At 44.4% G+C, this 24,356-nt stretch overlaps 1 protein-coding gene across 5 annotated transcripts in view; it reads right to left on the bottom strand.

The window, feature by feature from the left end:
• The window catches only part of CWC22 (CWC22 spliceosome associated protein), a 354,656-nt gene that overhangs the window by 308,523 nt on the left and 21,777 nt on the right, over window positions 1–24,356 (bottom strand). The window contains exon 2 of one of the 5 annotated variants that reach the window (XM_085645193.1): window positions 19,367–19,413. The exons of the other annotated variants lie outside the window; for them this stretch is intronic. The gene's annotated coding sequence lies outside the window, so the exon portion shown is untranslated. The remainder of the gene's footprint in view (window positions 1–19,366; window positions 19,414–24,356) is intronic. 5 annotated transcript variants of the gene reach the window in all.

Genomic DNA, 24,356 nt, shown 5'->3' with positions numbered 1-24,356 from the left:
ATGTCTTGGCGGCGAGGTGGGAGAAGGATCTCCCGCCGGTGGTAGTTCTTCGGATGCGCCGGTGGCTAGTGAGAGGTCGGCAGAGCGTAGCTGGCGGTTGGGGATGTAGAAGGAGAGTCGTCTGTTGAGGTAGGCAGGGCCGGTCTTGTGGAGAGCCTTGTGTGCGTGGATGATGAGCTTGAAGGATATCCTCTTTTTGACGGGGAGCCAGTGCAGGTTTCTCAGGTGGGGGGGTGATGTGGCCGTGGCGTGGTACGAGTTGTGCCGAGGCGTTTTGGATGCGTTGTAGTCGTTTGATGAGCGTGGTCAGGGCTCCCGCGTAGAGGGCGTTTCCGTAATCGAGTCTGCTGCTGACGAGGGCCTGGGTGCCTGTCTTTCTTGTATCTGTCGGGATCCATCTGTAGATCTTGCGGAGCATGAGGAGGGTGTTGAAGCAGGAGGAGGAGACGGCGTTGACTTGCTTGGTCATTGAGAGCGTTGAGCCGAGGATGATTCCCAGGTTGCGAGATTGGTCTGTGGGTGTCGGGGCTGCCCCCAGTGCCGTCGGCCACCAGGAGTCGTCCCAGGCTGAAGGGTTGGAGCCGAGTATGAGGACCTCCGCCTTCTCCGAGTTCAGCTTCAGGCGGCTGATCTTCATCCAGTCGGCGATGGCCTTCATTCCTTCATGGAGGTTGGCTTTGGCGATGATGGGGTCCTTGGTGAGGGAGAGGATCAGTTGAGTGTCATCGGCGTAGGAGATTATGTTGAGGCCGTGCTGTCGGGCGACATGTGCAAGTGGGCTCATGTAGATGTTGCAGTGTCGGGCTGAGGGAGGATCCTTGGGGTACGCCGCAGATGATCTCGGAGGCTTCGGATCGGAATGGGGAGAGGCGGACGTTCTGGGTTCTGCCGGAGAGGGAGGAGGTGGTCCATTCCAGAGCCTTGTCTCGGATCCCTGCGGCGTGCGCGTAGTGTGCGGTGGCAGACGGTGTCGAAGGCGGCGGAGAGGTCTAGGAGGATGAGTGCTGCGGTCTCACCGTTGTCCAGCAGGGTCCTGATGTCGGTGGCGGCGATGAGGGCGGTCTCGGTGCTGTGGTTGCTGCGGAACCATGATTGGGAAGGGTCCAGGATTCTGTTTTCTTCGAGGTATCGGGTTAGCTGTCTGTTGACTATCTTCTCGATGACCTTGGCCGGGAACGGGAGCAGAGAGATGGGCCGGAAGTTCTTGACGTCTCTTGGGTCTGCCTTGAGTTTTTTGAGTAGGGCGTTGATCTCGGCGTGTTTCCAGCTCGTTGGGAAGGTCGCAGACTCGAGGGAGAGGTTGATGATGTTGCGCAGGTGGGGTGCTATGAAGCCGCTTGCTTTGTTGAAGGCGTGGTGCGGGAATGGGTCTGACGGAGAGCCGGAGTGGATTGTGCTCATGGTCTTGATGGTGTCATCGATGCTCACGCTGGCCCAGGCTAGCAGGGGGTCGTGGTCGATGATGTGCGGAGAGTCTGTTGTATTGCTGTCTGTTGGGGCTGTCTGGGTGTTGAAGCTGTCGTGGATGTCTGCTATCTTGCGGTGGAAGAAAGTGGCGAGGGAGTCGCACAGGGCTTGCGACGGCGGGATGTCGTTGGTGTTGGAGCTGGGGTTGGAGAGTTCCTTCACGATGTTGAAGAGCTCCTTGCTATCATGAGCGTTGTTGTCGAGGCGGTCTTTGAAGGAGGTCCTCTTGGCAGCCCCGATGAGGTGGTGGTGGTTGCGGATGGCGTCCTTGTGTGCTGCGTGGCTGACCGGAGTCTGCTCACTGTGCCATTTCTTCTTTAGTTTCCGGCAAGCTTGCTTGGAGGCTAGGAGTTCTGGGGTGAACCAGCTGGCCCTCTTGCTGGTGTCTCTGTGGGGGGGGGGGGGGGGAGGGTGTTGGCGCAGTCCTCGATCCAGCGTCTGAGGCTGTGGGCAGCGTCGTCGGTGTTGGAGGGTACGGTGGATGGGCTGAGAGCGAGGTTTGCATGTAGTTGATCTTCGGTAATTTTGCTCCAGCAGCAGCGAGGGAGCTGTTGGGTGCGCTGGTGTGTGGTGGATTTCTGGAAGGTGAAGTAGATGCAGCGGTGGTCGGTCCAGAGGAGTTGGGTGGTGTGGTTGAAGGAGACGTGCGGGCTTGAGGAGAAGACTGGGTCGAGCGTGTGGCCGGCGGAGTGGGTGGGCGTAGTGATGAGTTGCCTCAGTCAGAGGTTGGCAAGGTTATCGATCAGGGTTGTGATGTTGCTGTCGTTGTTGTTCTCAAGGTGAAAGTTCAGGTCTCCAAGGAGGATGTAGTCGGTGGAGGTCAGGGTGTGCATGCTGATGAAATCGGTGATGGAGTCGCTGAACTGGGGGTGGGGTCGGAGGGCGGTCGGTAGACGAGGGAGCCTCTGAAGGTCGAGTTGGGGTCTGTGTGGATCTGGAAATTCATGTGTTCGGCGGTGCGGAGAGTGTCGTCGGTGCTAGCTTAACTTCCTTTCATTGTCTCCTATTTTTTGTCCTGTCTTTATGTTTCAATTTCTTGTTGTGTTGCTTTCACTTTCTTTTCTCCTTTCTTCTACTTCTCTCCCCTCCCCTTTCTTTCAGTTAAATTTTTTCTTCCGTTCTTTCAGTCCCACCTACCGTCGCACCTAACCCTCCCTTCAGGATTTATTTTTTCTTTCACTTTGCTTCTTCTTTCTGACTCTACTTTTTCTACATTAACCTCAACTTTACTCGCTCTTCATCCCTCTGTCCTTCACTCTTTCCGACATGCTTTCCTTTTCTACCTCTTACTTTTTCTATCTTCCTTTCACTTCTTTCTCTGGTTCGTTTTGCTATTAACCTTTATTGGCTCTTCTTTGTTTAAGTTTGTTCTTTTCTTCCTTTCTTTTTTCCCTTTTTTATTCTCATTCTCTCTCTTTTGTTATTCTGCCTTCCCTCATGTCTTTTTTCTCTCATTCTCTATGTTTCACTTCTCCTCTTCTTTCCGGATCTAATTTTTTTCTTTCATTCTCTTCTTCCTCCTTCCCTTCTCAGGCTCTCTCACCCCACCTTTCCCTCCCTTCCTTTTCTCTAATTCACTCCCCTTTTCCTCAGCTTTTCTCTTTTTTGAATCCTTTGTTCTTGCTTTGTCTCTTTCACTGGCTTGGTCTCCTTCCTTCCATGCATTGCTTTCTTCCTCCTCTGAGTCTCTTGCTTCGGTCCTTTCCTCCTTTTCCTTCTTCATATATCCTTTTTCAGCCTCTACTCCTTTTATTTCCTCCTTTCTTTCCTTGCTCTTACCTTCCATTGGTCATTCTTTATTTTCATCTTTCTTCAGTTTATTCTTCCTGTGTTTAAAGAGTGCCTTGCTTCTTATAGCAATCTCTTCATACAATAATGTGTTTGTGATTATTGTCTGACTGTTGTACACTGTGCCAGTCACTGCCAAGTTAGGTTTACTAATAGATAGTTATGAAGTCTGCATGCACTTCACAAAAGGTATTATTGCTAATTGTCCTTAATGCTTCGCTCTCAAAATGAGCAGAGTCATCTTATTGCACAATTATGAGCACGCAAACCTAAACCAGACTCTTAACTCTCAGTGTGATTCATAAACAAGGGACAAATTCTTGAATTTGGAGACCCCACCAGTGAAAATGTACTTTATAGCTCAAGTGGCATTAATGTGTATGCTCACTTGAGCAGGACTGGAATATTCTAGGGTCGGTGTTTAAGTTATGTGGACTTCATGTACCGTTATCTAACATCCATTTATTAGTCGTTCCACCAGGTCTCGGTCAGGAAGGCAACGTCCGGGATGGAGGTGTCGAGCAGGTTCTAGAGTTCGACGGCGTGTTTGCGTGCGGAGCGAGTGTTGAGGAGTATCCAGCGAAGGTGGTTGGGTCCGGTCCTAGGAGGTTTGGTGGCTCTGTCGCAGGTGAAGCTGCAGGTGCGGCAGGAGAAGGGTCCGTGGGTGCGTTTTGGGGCTGCCTGGAAGCAGCTGTGATCTTGTCCGGCGTGGAGTGTGAGGAGAGTGCTGGCGTCATATCGGAGTCTGGCGTCGTGGTGGCGGTCGCGGGGACCAGGGGGTCTGGCGCTGGGCACGGTACAGGCGTGGACGGGCTTGCCTCTGGCGCGCCTCCGGCTCGGCAGCACAGCGGCCGCCATTTAAGGCGGGGAGGGAGGGAGGAGCAGCTGGGAGGCGGGAGCGGGCGGCAAATCGGCTGGCGGGGCCGCAGGGGAGCAGCGGCGGGGACGGCTAGAGGGTACAGAAGAGGGGAGGGGGAGGGTGACAAGCTACGGCGCAGGGGTGCAGTGGGGGAAAACAATACCAAATACAGTGGGGGGAAAACAAATACCAAGCAGTTACAGAGATGAAGACAAGGAAGACAATCAGGCAAAAAACGCAAGCAGGCAGACAACAGCCCTTGTGGGACTCTAACTCACGGCAGCAGCGGAGGCATGGAGGGTGAGGGCATGGACACACGGGTGGAGTTGTGCGGCGTGGGGAGCGACCTGGCCTGCAGATTGGCACATTCTATGGTGAACTCTAAAGTGATTTAGCTCACAGAGTAATTGTGTACACCTCCACTGTCTCACTTTTGAATATTAGAAAGAATTGCTGATAGCAAGGACATGCAAGATGCACTGTGTACCACGATGCATGAAGGCTAAATCCCACTTAAAGAGTTCAACTCTGGATTTGTCTCACTGTGGGGCATATTATCAAGCACAGCGATATATTTATCGCCACTTTAGCGGCAGAAAACTGCCGCTAAAGCGGCGATAATGGGCTTGATAATATGCCCTGGAGAATTCCAATAGAAGCCCATGTTGACAACAGAACATGGGCTTCTATTGGAATCCCCAAGGACATATTATCAAGCCCATTATCGTTAACGCCGTTTGTTGATAACATGCCCCTGTGTTTCAAAATTCTGTAATAGAATAATCATAACCATCCATTGATTTACATGGACATCCAAACATTCATGTGTATCTGCACACCCTCATAACATTTCCATGAAATGAAATACTTTAGTATATGCTACATAATCTACCATTAACAGACAAATTTCAAATCCCAATGAATTTCTGGATCGCGAAAACACTTCACCAGGGGCATGCTGCAACAAACACAGAAAAACACAAATGTTCGCTACATAAAAAAGTCTGTTAGAGGAAAAACATACTAGAATGGTTGAAGTGTCAAAATTCTCCACCAAATCTCTGGTGATTAAGAAAATTATCAATAAAAGATGGGAATTATTACAAACTAAATCTGATTTTCATGGGTTATTTAAAGATAAGCCAATGTTCGCATACCAATGCTCCAAAAACAAAGAAATGCAATAGTTGTAAACAGTGCAATAATGTTATTACAGACAATACAAAGGGAGAGAGAGCGAGAGAGATCGAGAGAGAGAGAATGGATACTGTACATCCTGATGGGATGAATGAGACTTGAGATGTCATGTTTTCTGTAAAAGTGCTGAGCCATGTTTGCATACATCAACCCAGAGGTTGACTTTTATCAAGGTTTTCTTTTACCTCCACCTATAATTGAGAGGGTGCGTTACATATGCCAAATTCACAATATACATGTGATGTTATAGAAAACAAATGTGTTTTCTCCATAATCATTTGGGTTGTTTATTGCGCATCTGATTGCTTGTTTTTGTGGGCGTTTGTTATCATTTATATAATGGGTATTATTTGAGGTACCTGTTTCAATATGGTCAATGCGTTGGGCTGTTGATCCGATACATGCACCCGGGAAATGCTGTTATTCTTCTGGGTCGTTACTTTGTTTGGGTTAGTAGAATATACTTTGGTTACAGGTTTCACCTTTTAATTTTGCACTTTTGTACAATGTATCACAGGCGTACCACTCAGACACACTGGTTCATATGGGTTATATATAGATCTACGGTGAAACGCGCTCACTTCTGGGTCTTCTGTGTTAAGGACTTTTAAAATGGCGTAGAGTGAAGTGTAGTTCCACAAACCACGGTGAGAACCAGGCAGCAGCTTTCTCCAAGTGAAAGGTAATTTTAGTCCTTTCTTAAGTTAATTTGACGGCTCTCCATTTTGGGTCTTTTAGCACCATTTTATTTTTGGCTTTTTCAGTTTGCATTCTCGGGTTGTTGACACCTGCACGTTTTGCACCGTTTCCTAATTTTTTTTTTATGGTGGGTACAGGTAATGGCTGTACAGGAACATAGTTAGCATGCTAGATTGATTTGCACATTTGAAGGGAATCTAGCACTCTTTGCATTAACCTTGATGGCAAGTTTTTCACTACGAGTATTGCCACGCCTAGTCATTGGCACTTTTCATGTTTTAGTCCTCTGACGCTTCTTTAGTGGTTCTTTGCCCTTATGTTTGTCTTGGTTACATTAATGGTGGTAGTACGTTCATGATGACATACTATTTTCCTTAAGCATGTTTGCATAAGCACAATATGCATTTAACAGGATGTCACAGCATGGCTTATAATGAAGAATAGGTGGAGTGCATTATTGTTAGTTTTCCATGAATAATATCAAACTAATATTTGTGCTTTTTCTGTGTTAGCTGCAGCATGCCCCTGATGGAGGTCTTCATGACAGGAACAGCATTCGAGTTTGAAATGGGACTATTAATGGAATATCAAAAATCAGTTAACTTCTGAAGTACTTAATTTCAAGGAAATGCTACGAGGGTGTGCAGACACACATGAATTTATGGATGATTAGGGATTTTCTAATAAATAATTTTGAAATCCAGTGAGACAAATCCAGCGTTGAACCATTTAAAAGGGATATAGCCTTCAGGCATTGTGGCACACAGTACTCCTTTGGGTTGATTTGCAAGTTCTTGCTACCAGCAATTCTTTCTAATGGATACAGTGTTCATAGAATAGAGGACCCACCAAGACAGCATGCAAAGTTTGGATTAAGCTAAATCGATCAATTGATTAACCAGACTGCATATTTTGGACTTGGTATCAGTTTTGACTGACCACTTTTGAATATTCTCATCCTACTCACAGCACCAAACATGTAAATCCAGTGTCAGCTCAAAAAGCATACTATGCCTGGGTATTTAATTTTTGTTGTTTGAGTCCCAAATTACCTGAATTTGCATGAGATTTGGGGGGTTAGCTACCGCCCAAACAATTCTCACATTTGGTTTGAATTGTAAATAATAATCTTTTTACAAAAAAAGGATTCTTTAACTGCCATGTGAGGGAGGGCTGGGCTCCACATATCTGCAAGTAGAATCTTCAGTATACTTACAATTACCACTGCCCATCCGTGTGCATTGTGCCAGCGCAGCACTCACTGTAGATGTTAGACACATGGTCCATTTCCTTCCCACAAAATTGTTGGCCAATAAAATTGACCACATTTTTCATACAAATTACAGTTTGAACCTAAACTCTCCCGCAAACTTTCTAAATTCAAGGCTTTCAGAACACCAACCATAGCATCAAAATAATGGACAAAAGAGACATCCTCCCTCAATCTAATATCATTACTGTAATAATGGTAAAATCATAATCCGTAGTCATCAAGATAGTACTTCTACCTGCATGATCAGGTGGATGTGCTTTGGCATCTGTGGCAGTCAGCGGGGAAAGGGCAGAAGGGGGCAGAGCACAGAATACATGGAAACCGGGGAGAACCGACATTTGCCCAGTAGGCATTTAATTAATACAAATAAGATTACTGTAAAAGAGGGGCCTCTAAATATCTGAGGGTTATGGATAAGTACTAAATGATTGTTAACTGAAACCCAAATATTAGCATATTACCACAAATTTGAGCTGGTCCTAAGTTAATATTTGCAAGTCAATTAAAATAAATAATGTTAGTCCTAAAAATAAACACTGTTATCTACTCCAATGTATCAGAATATCAACAAACCATGCCAACAGACTTGCCAAAATCTCACCAAATTATGTATACACTTCCCCTGCTTTAGATAACTAATCTAAACCCAAAACGAATATATCAGAAACCAGAAAATAGCACAAGCACATTATCACTCTGTTACCACTAAGATGGTATTGACAAAAAAAGAATGAAACTGTGGCTGATAAAACTAAAATTCAATGTTAATCAGAACAGATAGTAAATCTTACAGGGATGTGGCATTCCTATAGCCCGACGCCCAGGGCATATTGTTCAGGGTCAAGGGCAACACGTTTTCATGTGTAATTTGCCCTTGGGACAAGTAGGCCCAAACCCCTGCAGCACAAACCCTTTGGCTGCCAGTTTGCAGTGACTTTAACAACACAAAAGTTTGCGGGTCTACAGCAGTCTACCTGAAACACAAAAACAACAAACCAGCATATTCAGACATAAAGGAGTCCTTCTATAAAGGGACCAAGTCCCATCACCCACCGAAGTGGTATGCTTCATCATCTGGGACCTCCCATAACCACACCTGGTGCAGTTATAGAGCTACAACTCCTTTATTTACTATAAAAAGGAGGAGCTCAGGGATGTTTTAATTGATGTAACAAGGAGGATAAATATCTCCTGGTGAAAAAGACTGCCAATAGTGTGGTGAAGCTAAGTGCAGTGTGTGAACTAGAAAAAGTGGTTTAAAATTGATTACCATTAGAAAAATATTTTTATTCAATATCCAGTGGTATCAAACTAAAAAAAGCAGGAATCTTGGAGGAGACCGTGTACACAAATGTTATAGGAACACGTCCTCAAAGGTCTACATGTTTCAGCCAAACTGTGTCTAAACAAAATGACACTGGCTTTCATCAGGACCATATAATAGCACTACTACAAAATGTGAAAATGTGATAAACAAGTTGAGAAAGGAACGATACAACCTACACATGTACCTACTTATCTGAAGATATGCGGCACCGTAGGAATGTAAATTAATCACCTGTTGAAACAGAAATAGATTTAACAGGGGAGGAAATGAATGATATGTGCTGGTTGAAGTCATTAGTGTTCTTTGTCTTAATACAAATGTATCAATAACAAACATTTGTCATGAAGCAAACTACATTGAATGCTTACCCGTAATGAATCGGGGATGCGTCCTAAACTCCTGGTAACAACTCAGGGCGTGAGGCAACGCTCTAAAAGACAAGAAGGAACAAACTAATACCAAAGAAAACAGAGGATTGTTTGTTCATTAAAGCAAGCTCAAGCATGCTTGACTATAAAAACAAATCCAGGTGAGTTGGTTGACTAAAGAAAGCATGGTACCTTAAGCAGCCCCACCAGTGGGTATGCTTCCATTCATCTGAAATCTTAAAAGACACAGTGACCTGTGTGTCAAATACTGGAATCCTCAGTGACACAGATGAAGAGTCGAACATGAGTGAAAAATCAATGTAAATCTTAAAAGACACAATGACCTGTGTGCCACGAGGCGAGCAACAGTGTCAGCAAGCGTATAAACACAGCCATCTGAATATCATGGCCGGATGACTAGCAATGCCACTAGTTGAGCAAAATATCCGATTAAATGAATCGAATGGCACCCAAAAATGTGGTAAAGTGGCCTACAGTCTAAAGCATGCTTACCTGTCCGTCGTTACCCCGGACCTTCTTCCCGGTTGTACCGAGCGGTAACCGGACCAGTGTAAGCATGCCACACTTAAAGACTGACAGTATTTCCTGTAAGACGCTAGGCGAATCCTAAGCGTCACACCCGTCACATGATTCGGGTACTCATACGTCATGCGCGTCAAAGAGCGTATGTGCAACAAGGAATGCCGGGTATTGTAGTGCGCTCATTAGTCCTTCGCGTGCTATAGGAGCGTCCCATTGAAAAAGATATGGCTTAAGCAAACCCAAACACTGTTGTAAAAAGGGGGCTCTCAGATTCTGACAATGTGCCGAGCTAACAACCTGTAATACATGTACACACCCCATGGGTGCTGAAAAGACGTCCTGTTACGAGCGTCCTAGGTAGGAGTCGTAACTCGAACAGGACAGGGAGAGAATGAATTGGTGTACCACGGGCATTTTGCTTGTGGGAATTGTGTGGTATGTGTACACACACAACACACTACAGAAATGAGGCTAAGTGAGGCAATTCCATGGACCTTATTGTGACACAGTTGTGTCTCTTTTCCCATTTGTCAGAGGGTTTTTTTTAAATTAATTATGGCCATTGCCCTGTCCCCTACTTTAGTGCTTTGCCACGCTTGTATGACCCCCCTTTTTTGCATTTATTGAGCCTTCGCCGCATCAATTGGTTCCCTTTCCTGAATGCCCGTGTAATAGATATCTAGGGCTTATTACTTTGTACATCCAGCGGTTTACACAAACGAATCCGCGCTACCAAGGTTGCACATTAGCATTTGGTTCATAAATCCCTCTGTCGGCATAAGCATGATTTGGCGAGGTATCAGGCTGGTTATAGCAACCATAGAGCCTCTCTGATTTCTATACGCTCTCTCCGGTCCGAACACACCTTGGCAGTACCGACTTCCTGTTCTCTGCAGAATACATACGTACATGTCGTTGGTTGATATTTACAGGGTGTTTAGATAGCACGATGATTCAATCTGGGAGCCTGTGGTACACCAATTCATTCTCTCCCTGTCCTGTTCGAGTTACGACTCCTACCTAGGACGCTCGTAACAGGACGTCTTTTCAGCACCCATGGGGTGTGTACATGTATTACAGGTTGTTAGCTCGGCACATTGTCAGAATCTGAGAGCCCCCTTTTTACAACAGTGTTTGGGTTTGCTTAAGCCATATCTTTTTCAATGGGACGCTCCTATAGCACGCGAAGGACTAATGAGCGCACTACAATACCCGGCATGCCTTGTTGCACATACGCTCGACACGCATGACGTATGAGTACCCGAATCATGTGACGGGTGTGACGCTTAGGATTCGCCTAGCGTCTTACAGGAAATACTGTCAGTCTTTAAGTGTGGCATGCTTACACTGGTCCGGTTACCGCTCGGTACAACCGGGAAGAAGGTCCGGGGTAACGACGGACAGGTAAGCATGCTTTAGACTGTAGGCCGCTTTACCACATTTTTGGGTGCCATTCGATTCATTTAATCAGATATTTTGCTCAACTAGTGGCATTGCTAGTCATCCGGCCATGATATTCAGATGGCTGTGTTTATACGCTTGCTGACACTGTTGCTCGCCTCGTGGCACACAGGTCATTGTGTCTTTTAAGATTTACATTGATTTTTCACTCATGTTCGACTCTTCATCTGTGTCACTGAGGATTCCAGTATTTGACACACAGGTCACTGTGTCTTAAGATTTCAGATGAATGGAAGCATACCCATTGGTGGGGCTACTTAAGGTACCATGCTTTCTTTAGTCAACCAACTCACCTGGATTTGTTTTTATAGTCAAGCATGCTTGAGCTTGCTTTAATGAACAAACAATCCTCTGTTTTCTTTGGTATTAGTTTGTTCCTTCTTGTCTTTTAGAGCGTTGGCTCACGCCCCGAGTTGTTACCAGGAGTTTAGGACGCATCCCTGATTCATTACGGGTAAGAAGTCAATGTAGTTTGCTTCATGACAAATGTTTGTTATTGATACATTTGTATTAAGTCATAGAACACTAATGACTTCAACCAGCACATATCATTCATTTCCTCCCCTGTTAAATCTATTTCTGTTTCAACAGGTGATTAATTTACATTCCTACGGTGCCGCATATCTTCAGATAAAGTAGGTACATGTGTAGGTTGTATCGTTCCTTTCTCAACTTGTTTATCACATTTTCACATTTTGCAGTAGTGCTATTATATGGTCCTGACGAAAGCCACTGTCATTTTGTTTAGACACAGGTTGGCTGAAACATGTAGACCTTTGAGGACGTGTTCCTATAACATTTGTGTACACGGTCTCCTCCAAGATTCCTGCTTTTTTTTAGTTTGATACCACTGGATATTGAATAAAAATATTTTTCTAATGGTAATCAATTTTAAACCACTTTTTCTAGTTCACACACTGCACTTAGCTTCACCACACTATTGGCAGTCTTTTTCACCAGGAGATATTTATCCTCCTTGTTACATCAATTAAAACATCCCTGAGCTCCTCCTTTTTATAGTAAATAAAGGAGTTGTAGCTATATAACTGCACCAGGTGTGGTTATGGGAGGTCCCAGATGATGAAGCATGCCACTTCGGTGGGTGATGGGACTTGGTCCCTTATAGAAGGACTCCTTTATGTCTGAATATGCTGGTTTGTTGTTTTTGTGTTTCAGGTAGACTGCTGTAGACCCGCGGACTTTTGTGTTGTTAAAGTCTTAGTTATTTGGGGATTTGTCCGCGCAGGTCTTTAAATTCCCTGAGACCCCCTAACTAATTGTTTGTTTTGCCAGTTTGCAGTACCACATTATGGATCAGGGAAGGGCACGGTCTGCAGTTAAGGTAATATTTGTGTCCATACGTTAATGCTGTTGTATTTATGGTTCATTAATTGAAAGCCTTTATTATTAGGGTGAGCGCTCTAAGTAAATGTTGTAAGCTATGACTGCACTACTTACTGACAGTGGTTCCAGTGTAAAAATGTGAAGACATGTTTTTAAATTTAGCAATATGAAGCTATGTATGATGCTCCCAGAATGCGCTCTGCTTTGATGCAAATATATGCAGAAGCTTGAAAGCAAGATTGAGGATTCAATGCTTTCAAAATAAAATGTTTTTAAAAAATGAAAGCAGGAAAAAAAGATATTCGATAAACTACTGTAAAAAATAATGTATCATTTCTATGCAGCATCATTTAGTAACGTGTTGATGCATGCTATTTCACAAATATATATTCATAATGGAAAATCAGTGTAACCAGTTTCCATATGATTATGGAAAACAAAAATAAACAAGCGTACGCAAAGCCAGTAGGTCTGAAATTGGTGGTCATCTTTTACGTTTTATCAATGTGTAACTTGTTTTGGCATGGTTTTTGTAATACCTTATTGATGTGGGAGTTGTCAGGCCCTCACTTTTATAATAAACACTGGCAAAAGCAAAAATTGTTTTTGGTCTCAAAAAGCACACACTGTCACAGTAGTTACTGGCACCAAACAAAATACTTTGTGTGCCGATATGCTCCTTGTGAAAGAGTAGAATGCTGTCAATCAAAGCAAAGTCGGCGGAAACACAGGAAGAGAGAGACAGAATTGTAATAAATGCAAAAGGTCATGGTCAACGCCAGACCAAATTAGGGGCCCAATTATTAATGAAAGTCTCAAAAGTGCACTCATGGTATATGTCCTTGCATTTACTGCAGCTTTCGTGAATTCCCAATAATTTACAGAAGCAGGACAAAATAGTACTCCTAGAAAATATTTGTGAACTGCATTTTTGCATGAGCAAATATGCATGTGTAGATTTGCTCATGCGAAAATCTGAGTGTGCGCAAGTTCACTTTCCCTCCAATCTCTTTTTCCCCCAACTCTGGAAGAAGGTTTACATCTGCCATTGTCAGGTGTAAATTTCCAACATTTCGCAGTATAGGAAAAGATTAGAGAAGAGTTGTTGAAAACCCTTAAAACATGCAAGTTAGTAGGTTTGCACAGACTCAAAAGCACATTTTAAACCTGGAACTATTGCTTACCACTACCTTCAGCCCCAATATCTAGATCTGCGAAAACGTGGCATCATAAGGGGATTGCAAGTATTCAATCACTAGAGGCTATATCAGAACTCTTATATAATGAGATTGCTGCCAATAATTAGTTGCCGCTCTACATGACACCAAAGGGACAAGTGGATTTTGTTACAGGACAAGTAGATTTATGAAGCAACCTGCCCCATGGACAAGTAGATATTTGATTAAATTCCACACCTGATCTCAGTGTTACTTTTTTTCTGCACTTGTCTACAGTTCAAGCAGAACAAATCGCATTAATCAAGAACAGATTTAGTTTATTTGAGTTTTTCCAATCATTTAAACTGAATTATAATTTAATTAACAAAGGAGCATAATATCCATTTCATAGAATATTACTTACACAATTTTCAATGTGGTTACAACTCAGAATAAAAACATAAATTAGTTACTAAATAACCAATTTTAACGTTCGCAGAATCCATAAAAAGAACCAAAATGTTATCAGAAAGCAGAAAGACAATTAAGTACATCTGACCAATATATCTTCTGATCATTTCTACCCAAAAAGCAGTCACTAATACTGTAAAATTCTCAGAACGTCATCTTAAAACATCATGCACTCAAGTACTGTCATTTTTAGGTCGAGCCTGGGCAGCGCATGCGCTGCTTGAGGCATGCAGTAGTAAAGAATGGACTTGAAGCCCCGCTCACTCTCGCCCATATTTGTCATTGGCATGTGTCATTGTCCTTCGTAAACGCTGGCTTCTGATTCATTATTAGGCTTGGTAGGCCCTCCTTGGTACCGCATTGTCTACATTTGTAACCTCCCATGAGGACTGGCCCTTTTACTTTGGGTTTTACACAGTATGGCTTATTTACTCTGTAAGCACTATTTTCTTTAATGGTTTCTCCCATTGCAGGCACGACATGCTTTCTGCAATGGGGTCACTTTTCAACTCTCTGCTGACTTTCATATTATGCGTGGGCTATCACCCAGGCATAAAGCAGTGCTGACTTTCTTTTGTTTTGCACCCCCTGGCATGCACGTTCAAGCTCTTTTTCTTCCCCCCTCCTGCTTCGCATTAAGAGCCCTTCTCACTCCACTCGGTATTCTTATTTACGTAAGCAGTAGGGTGGGTCCAGTTCCTCGCCACAGTTGGAGGAGGAGCCCTCAAAATGCACACTAGCTTGCCTCTTTCCTTCAGGACAGCCTCGGCTGCCTCACAGCCATGCTGGCGCAGCTACTTGCAACGGCGGGCGTCACCATAAACACTCCATCAACATTCCATCTGCAATGTGTCTTCCACAAACCTGCATCCTGGCTGTGTCTGCCTATTTCATTAAAAGGTAGGCAATTCTATACTCTTTCTCCCCCTTGTGTTGAAAGCATCGGGCTGCGCACGCTGCTTTTTAACTTAAACAATGGCAGACCCGCAGCTCAATATTTTTTCTCTCCCAGATCACAGCCCACAGCGCCGGCTTTTAGCACAGCGACCGCGCTTACGTACTCATTTATTTTTTTGTTATGTTTACTGGCGCCCCTGCGGCGCTTTGACATATATAGGACTGTTCCCAGGAGGCACAGGGTCAAGACTGATTTCCATATCGCCAGGTCTAAACTGGGGTGGCATGGTGAGCAAAAGAATGATGGATTTAACCCAGATCTCTTGACTGGGGTGAATGTTTTGATTTGTTCTGCATTCCATCCATCAATTGTGTCTCTTTTGCTTTCTCGACCTAAGTGCGCCAGGTGTAGCCAGATGTAGGTCCTGGGCTCACTGTGCCACTAGAATCAAGCTATCCTGGCAGTAGAGGGGTGACATCCCGAAACTGGTCCTAGGATGCTTGTTTCCGGTCCAGGGAGGACCTGGCTTGGCAGTTCGGACTGGACTGTTCCAATGAGGCACAGGGTCAAGACTGATTTGCATATGGGCAGGTCTAATCTGTGGTGGCATGGTGAGCAAAAGAATGATGGATTTAACCCAGATCTATTGAATGGCGGTGAATGTTTTGATTTGTTCTGCATTCCGTCCATCAATTGTATGTCTTTTGCGTTCACATATATAGTGGCATGGAAGCTTTTACCCCCCCCAAAAAAATCCGTTTCACAAACTGATGCTTTTTTTTGTCAAAGCCCCCATGCAGCGGTTTCTCTTTGATGTTGTCTGCGCAGCTTTCTTTAGACGCGGTTTGTGTAATGAAAGGGATGAGGCCTTCATGAATGTGGAAGCGCTGCATGGGTGCTAGTAAAAACAAATATTTGAAATGCAATAGTTCTCGCATTTGTGAGAGTTTAAGCTAGAGCATTGCCAAAAGTTTAAACTCTCGTAAATGCAAGACCTATTGCACTGCAAATGCTTGTTGTCCCTGGTTACCGATGCTTTCTCAAAATATATATCTGCTATGGAACAGTGTTCTAACATTTTTCGTTTGTAAACAGATAGTTTTCTGTACGTTGTAAGTCATCTTTTTGTTCCTTTTGCAATGGGATTGGTTTATCAATAGCTGCAATGACTCATGATGGCTTCTCGAGACATTTTCTGTAGAAAGTTAGGATTACCTGAGATTTAGAAGTATGTAGATATCACACATGATTTGGCAGCCATCTTTGGGAGGAGTTTTTCGAAATAAACTTTACCAAGCACCTTTCAATGCACTTTGTCTACAGACTCCTATAAGAGTGACAATTGCAGTACAGTTGAAGCTCTCTTTTTTAAACTTCTGGACTTAAGCGCACCACTTGAGGATTCCCTACAGCTTGGAAGAGTGTCAGTTTGTTGAGATCTGCGTTTTTCTTGGTAAATGGAGACCAAAGCCTTCGACTGAAGTGTACTGCTCATTTCTGAGAATTGTTCTTAACATTTTTTTGAAAAAGCAGCTCATGGCTTTTCTGTTTAAGATTGCACAGAAAAGAAACACACTGAAAATTAACAGAACTAATTTTGGAACCAGTAAACTGAAGTTTCAAGACTTATTGATTCATGAACAAAAATAATCTAACAGGACAACAGAGCAAGTGATATTGCCAGACTGCTGAATGTATGATATTTCATAACATACATATTTATCAAAGGAATTTGTAAAGGAATGCCTATATTTAACATTTTTTTTTGTAGAGTAGGAGTAATATTCAATCACCAAAAGAACTAAAATCCTGTATGTGAGAGAACACTGTTTTTCAATAATTCATCATTTAAGAGAGAATATGATTGATGTTTAAGTTAATCAAAAGATAATGTGGGCTTACTTTAGGCTACCATGGAATAGTGTTTGTGTGGGTTCAGAAGTGAGCACAGTACCGAGATGGAGTTAACCGTTGTACTCAATGACATCCGAAATCAGGTTGACGCCGGTCACTCCACCTTACTGATCCTTCTGGACCTTACGGTGGCCATCGATACCATCTCTCCTTTAAGATTGGCTGGGAGACTCAGGGAAATAGAGATTGAGGGCTCCGCCCTTAATTTGCTTACCTCATTCCTTATGGATCGGTCGCAAAGAGTTAAGATGGGCCAATTCTTCTCAGCTCCCAATCAGTTGTTCTGTGGAGTCCCTCAGGGATCCTCATGGAGTCCTAACCTTTTTAGGTCTCGGCTGGCGTGGGCTGTGCACATGCGCAGTCTCGCTGGTGAGATTGAATGTTTTGGAGGAGTTTTGGTAAAGGGCTTTAAGCCCCGCCCCTCTTTTCCATTGGCTGGCGTCACCGTTTATGCTAAACGGTGGCCAGCCATTGGAAAAGAGCTTGTTGTGACTTTTACTTTTGGCTTTTTCTGCCGTCCCACTTGGACGGGCTCGCTTGCTTTCCTTCTGAAGTAAAAGGTTTCTTATCTTTATGGGGCCAAACACATTGCCCCATAAAGATAAGAAACCTTTTACTTCAGAGGGAAAGCAGGCCAGGCCGGCCAAGTGGGACGGCAGAAAAAAAAAAAACTCTACGTAATGGCGAGCGCTTGTTTACCTGCTCAACCGCCTTTCAGGTCAACAGCTGCGTATACAATCGGAGTTACCTTGTAAGAAAGGCAGCAGTATAGCACAACCGAACAGTTCAGGATATTGAAAACTTAGCTTTATTCCATTTATCTGTGCACCTTTTGTGGACTAAACGATGAGCGCTTTCATTTCTGAGCAAAGCCCAAACATTTGAAAGAAAGATAAAAATAACAGTTGTGGAATTGTAAAAAAAAGTGCCGGATTAATGCTTACTTCCAACATGTGGTTCTTCAGATCGCTAACACTGAGCAGGACTGTCTTTGAATGCAGTGAACTCTTGGCTTCTTTCGGCATTGCAGCATTCACACTTACCTCTGCTTCAGGTCAGTGTATAATCCATGGCGACAATCAGAAGGATTAGGGCAGAGATGTGGAAATCATTAACATTTTTCTGAGGACGCGTTTACTATAGAATTGAAGCAGTCGAGCGGTCCATATGGAAGGTCACATGCTCAATATTATGTTCGAGCTATACCCCATTAACATTGTTCCAGTGTTTTTAGCGCTGTTATGGCCACTGAAATTAGGCGGCATGACTGTACAAAATTATGACACAGGATTGACCAAATTATCCGGCAGGAAAATGCAAAATGAATGCAGGTCCCACCACCACAACCGCTGTTACACATTCAACACTCCTAGTCGGACACAGTGACGTTTCTTGAATACCGCAATGTTTCTGTAAATCTCCCCTTTGTAGCTGCCAGAGCCGACACTGCGCTCTGCTCGCCGGGCCCTGAATAAAGTTACACATTTCCAGACACCTGCTTTGAGTGTGCCTTTTATTTCCCCCGAGTCACAGACACCGCCTTTGAAGAAAGTGGCCGGGGCACAAGTGTAAGCAGTATAAATAAACACGTATAACTTGCTGCGGATGGTCAACAGGGCGGGCTGGCCACACCCAGTCTGTGTTTAGGCCCTGATAGCTGGTTGCGTATTCTGCCACGTGCCTGTGAGTTCTGCGGTTCGCCGCATCCACACACATTTAAATCAAGCACGTAAGCTCCTTGCATGGTTTCTGTGCCCACCACAAGCATATTTCTGATATTTAGGCCAGAGGCTTAATACAAAATGCGCCCCCCCCTCCCCCAAATCGCAGAATATGGTGCACCCCCTGCTCTGGATACTGTATTGCTTCCTGCCCATTCCATTTAGATCCGTCTCCTTCGGGGGCACATTAGACCTGCAAGACGTTTAGTTGGGAGGTGACGACAGGTCACGAAAAACACAATTGATTGGAGGGTCTAAGGGAGTTTAAAGACCAGCGCGGACAAATCCCCAAATCACTGAGACTTAAACAACGTCGGAGTCCGTGGGTCTATAGAAGTCTACCTACAACACAAGCATAGCGCGCCGGCTACATACAAATATGCAGAAGTCCTTTTAAAGGGGACCAAGTCCCATCACCCACCGAAGTGGCATGCTTCATCATCTGGGACCTCCCTTAACCGCACCTGGTGCGGTTAAAGAGCTACAACTCCTTGGATTACTATAAAAAGGAGGAGCTCAAGGATGTTTTTAACTGATGTAAATTGGAGGATATCAGTCTCAAAATGGAAAGAAGCTGCCAAAAGTGTAGTGAAACTAAGTGCAGTGTGTGCAACGGTGGTTTAAAATTGATTACTGCTAGAAAAATATTTTTATTCGATATCCAGTGGTATCAAGAGTAAAAAAGCAGAAATATTGGAGGAAAGCGTGTGCACAAATGATTTAGGAACACGTCCTCTAAGTATAGGTCTACATGTTTCAGCCAACTAGCGTCTCAACAAAATGACAGTGGCTTTCTTCAGGACCATAACATAACACTACTGCAATGTGAAAAACTGTGAAACGCAAGTACAGAAGGAACGATACCACCTACACAGGTACCTGCTTATCTGAGGATATGCGGCACCGTAGGGAAGTACAATTGTCACCTGTTGAGAAAAAGAGATAGTTTTAACAGGGAAACCTATTGACAGGGGTAGACATACATACAAAGTAAGAGCTGGTCAAGATAGCAAATGAAGGTAGACAAATGCAGACATTTCAAAAGTAAACGTATGCCAGGAAGGAATCTGAAATGCCTCCTTACCCGTCAATAATCGGGGAACGTCCTACACTCCTGGTCACAACTCAGGGCGTGAGGCAACGCTCTAAAAGACAAAGGGAGCAGACCAATACTAACATGACATAGTATTGTCTAATCACTAACGTCCATGCAAACACAATATGCTACACACACACAAAATAACAGGGCGGTAGATTGTCTGGCTGGAAACAGAATGTTGCAGAGGACCCACCGCTGGGAATCCTAGCAATCACCCAAATGTTGGCTAATCAAATGCAAGGATGAATCAAATTAGCATACACACGAACACTAAAGCAGCGCCACCATAAACGTGCTCCTCACCAGTATGCCCGGATTCGTTTTCTGATACTGGCAAAGCAAAGGCACACGCGGAGCACTAGATCGAGTGACGCTTCTCCATGCCCTTATTGCAGCCTTCACAAAACGCCAAACGGAGCATCAGCGCTGTAACCCATTCAATCTAGTGTCTGGTAAGTACAAAGGAAGGAAGCCCAGCACTAACCAAACGGATCTAAAGAGAAAGGCCTTAGGCAAGGTGTCCGAACTATGGACACAACCTCAAATGTGTAAACTGAAGCCTACGATCCAAGGAACAAAGGTATGCTTACCTGTCCGTCGTTACCACGGACCTTCTTCCTGATTGTTCCGAGTGGTAACCGGAACAGTGTAAGCATACAGGCCTTGAAACTTCACGGAGACTCGCCCACAACTCTGAACCAACCGCGCGCGTGACCCTCGTCACATGACTCGGGAGTCCCAGCAACGAGCACGATGTGGAGCATTCCGAAAGAGCATGCTGGGTAATGTAGTTTGACAACAAAACCCTCCTACGGGCGCGTCCGTATCCCAAATCATAAAACATCAAGCATCATCACGGATCGTTCGATCATATCAAGAGCGATCAGATTTGCAACGAGTCACAGTTGTCAATCCTGAATCTCTCACGATGTTGGATCTGATTCCTAATGACAAACTCAATGAAACGGACACTATAGGGACAGCGTCCTGTGCATCCCAAATGTAAAAAAGGTAGCAGATCCGCCGTGGTCTGATGTGTTAGGTTGGGAACGGATGGGAAAAAGGGACAGGCAAAGGGGCCATATGGTATATAGTGGCAGAAGTATTCACCAAAGTAACACGAATACATTCTCATGACATGTAGAGTGTCAACAGCAATCAGCATTAGATATATGGTTATCAAATATGTACTGAACCGGTGATGCTAAGACCAGTCAAAAAGTTATTATTACAGGCACAGCAAAACAACCACAAAGAAACCATCATGAGTCAAGTGGAGACCTAGTGGCCTAGAGGTAAACGGGACAAAGCACTATAACAGTGAAGTCCAGGGAATAGCCTCATTCAACCCCACCTGGTCACTGCTCAGTTTAAAAACCCAACGTTGTTCTTTCTTAAACAGAAATTTGGAAATGTCAGTGACATGGGACGGAATGAAAGGTTGTTCGAGTATCGTCCACCTTATGTCTTCAGGCCTGTGCTTAAGATCCAAGAAATGTCTGGTTAGACGTGTCGCCTGTCTCTGACATCTAATGGTGCTTTTGTGTTCCATTATTCGCATTTTGACCTTCCTGGTAGTCATTCCCATATATTTCTTATCGCAGGGACAAGTAATCAGATAAATTACTCTCTCGCTATTGCAGTTTGTGTGTTTCAACTGTCTCCAAGGTTTGCTTGTTCCAATATCAATTTCGGTGGTGTGTTGCGTGTGTGTACAAACCGCACAGTTGCCACAAGCATAATGACCCTGGACCGGTGGCAAATTCCAAAGAGTGTTGGTCGTAGAGGTCAATGTGTTTCTTGGACGTGTATGTACCAAAGTATCACGCAAAGTCGCGCTTCTCTTAAACGAAAATAATGGAGGGGCTAGATGTACCTGCCCTACATTCCGAATACGCCAGTGTTTGCGTAGGATTTTCTGTAGTTGGTTTGACTGAGTACTGAACGTTTGTACGCAGGTCAGTCTGTCCAGGGGGGGCTTAGGTGTCGAGGGCTCAAGTAAGGCCTCTCGGTTGTTGTTGCCAGCTCGTTTGTATGATCGGCTAATCAACTTAGAGGGGTACTGGCGAGCCTTAAGATTGTGAGAAAGGACAGCAGCATGCTCCTTGAAACTGTCAGTAGTGGAACAGTTCCGCCTTAATCTCAGGAATTGCCCAAAGGGTAAACTTGAACGGAGTGACTTGGGGTGGAAACTGTCATAGGACAAAAGGGAATTTCTCGCCATCGGTTTGATGTATAGCTCACTACCCAAACCGTTGTCAAAAGGAAAGACGCGGAGGTCCAGAAATGGCAAGCTGAGTTTGCTAGCTTCCATAGTGAAATTCAGGAAAATGTTTTGATCATTAAGCCACAGATGAAAGATCTCTAAGGTGGCAAGGTCGCCCCGCCAAATGACGAAAATGTCGTCAATATAGCGCTTCCATACGACAATACTGTCGCGGAAGGGATTGTTGGTATTCAGAACAGTGCTTTGTTCGAACAGATGTACGTAGAGATTGGCCAAGCTGGGGGCAAAAACACTGCCAATCGAAGTACCCGATGTTTGGAGGTAGAATTGGTTTTTGAACTTAAAAAAGTTTTAGTCATAGCCAGCCTGGCACAATTCATAATAAATGTCACTGGCGAACTCAACCCACTTGTGTTCACTTCAAGGAGCCCTCTGATGGCTTCAAGGGTCTCTGTCTGGGGAATGCAGGTATAAAGTGATTCCACATCAAAACTGACGAGGAAATCAGTGTCAGTATTGAAGTCCAGACCAGGAAGCAGCTGTAGTACGTCTTTAGTGTCCTGCAAGTATGTTGGCATGGTTTTCACTAAAGGCCTCAGGAAGATGTCCACAAAAGTGGACAAGGGTTCAAGGAGTGAACCCAGCCCAGAAATGATAGGTCTACCCGGCGGGGGACGTTGTACCTTATGTATTTTAGGTAGCACGTAGAAGTAGGGGGTGATAGGGTGTTCAGTCACCAAATATTCTGCTTCCCGTGCTGAAATCCAGCCCTCCAGCTTGGCCTCACGACAGGTCGCCTCGCCGCCTCAGTGGCAATGAGCAGTTCTTATCCCCAGCTCCCACCCTTGCTTCCTATGCAGAAATGTACAGTTGCCTCAGGGAAAAAAACAAAAAACACAGTAGGCAACGTGTCCCCAGAGCTTTAAGTGGGCCGGGTCCTGTCGGTGCCCAGCATCGGCAATTCTTAAAAGCAGGTGCCGAGAAGGGTCCCTATCGGGCTCTCCATTTTCGTCCTCACTCTCAGCATGGGAAAAAAAATCTTAACAGTGCAACAGTACACAGTTTTTGATGTAACTTATTTTTTGCAGTTATATATTGCAAAACTCGAAGTGCTTTACCTGAGCATCAACAAAGACGTATTCATTTATTTTTTGGAAGACACAGGTGATTAATTGATTTGCCCAGAAACACAGGATCTTGAGCCGATGCCGAGGCTCAAATCTGCTTCCTCAGCTCCAAAGTTAGCAGCTCTAGACATTATGCCACAACCACTCGCACAAGAACCAAAGCATTTTCAATATTATATACAACGAAGCCATGGTTCTATGTATGCATGTAGTAGATTTATCTTATCCAACTAACAACCTTTGACAAAGCCAATAGTCATGGCTTGTTGTAGGTGTAATGTTACTTGTAAAACATAATTGGAGGCAATAACAGAAGAAGCAAAATACCAGTCGGTGGCACATTATGCTGAGCACATATTTTTAGCATAAATGTTTTAAGTCACACCCTTAATTATATCGGCCACTCCCATTTGAGACCCCTCCCCCCAAGTATTTTAATCCCACTGAAAGTCCTGCCTGCCACCACAATGTCAATTGGGTGTGTGCGCGGTGTGCTCCATGGACCTGGCAGCCACTGTAGAAATATGCGCGAAGCCTCTTTGCCACAGGTTCTAGCTCCCCCCAACATTTCCTTTTGAAGACGATGAAACACTGATGCCTGTTTAAAGCACGTGCATGCAAATGATAGTGTCCATTAAATTATAGTGTCCAATATAAGGATCTTTATTATCTTATCGGGTGCACCTATTGCTTGCACTAGCAATGAGATTCACCCAAGAATGCATGTCAAGGAAATGCCGGAAGTGGAAGACTTGACTGCATCCAGGGCCTCAGGCAGTAGCACAGCCAGAGTATCACATGTCGTAGTGCAAGGAAGGAATTTGAACAATTGGCGGCTGTTTGGATGATAAAATACAGCAATAAAGAGGGTTCTACGCCCCCCCTGGCCCTCTGGTACCCAGTGCCAAGGAAATTGTACTGCATAACTAAATACTTATAAGGTCCCAAAGGCGAGACCTATTGGCTATGCCAATGCTTGTTAATATTTATGTAGCCCCGCTTGCCAGGGTTGTAAGATCTTTCGGGCTAGAAGTGTTATCCTACGCGGACGACACTCAAATTATGATTACTATTACTGAGTTGAAGCATCAGCTGCAAATTTTAAAAACTGTATGCAGGCTGTGGCTTCATGGATGGTAGAGAACTATCTAAGACTCAATGGAACTGAGGTTTTAATTTTTGGAGACAAACAGGAGATTTGGTCAGAGGCCTGGTGGCCCGATACGCTTGGACCCTGCCCCCGCCCTGGCACCATTAAAGATAATGGGGTAACCCAGTAACCCTCAGAACCTGGGTATGATTGCAAAACAAAAACAATGGTTCTGTCGGGAGTCACGTAACCTGAGTTTCTATTGCACTTAATACATTTCACAAATTTTGCATTAATCGTTTTTGTTTTGCAATCATTCCCGCCCT

The sequence above is a fragment of the Triturus cristatus genome, chromosome 3_1 (genome assembly GCF_964204655.1).
Source record: "Triturus cristatus chromosome 3_1, aTriCri1.1, whole genome shotgun sequence".
Classification (NCBI taxonomy): domain Eukaryota; kingdom Metazoa; phylum Chordata; class Amphibia; order Caudata; family Salamandridae; genus Triturus; species Triturus cristatus.
This window is presented reverse-complemented; position numbering and strand designations above follow the sequence as displayed.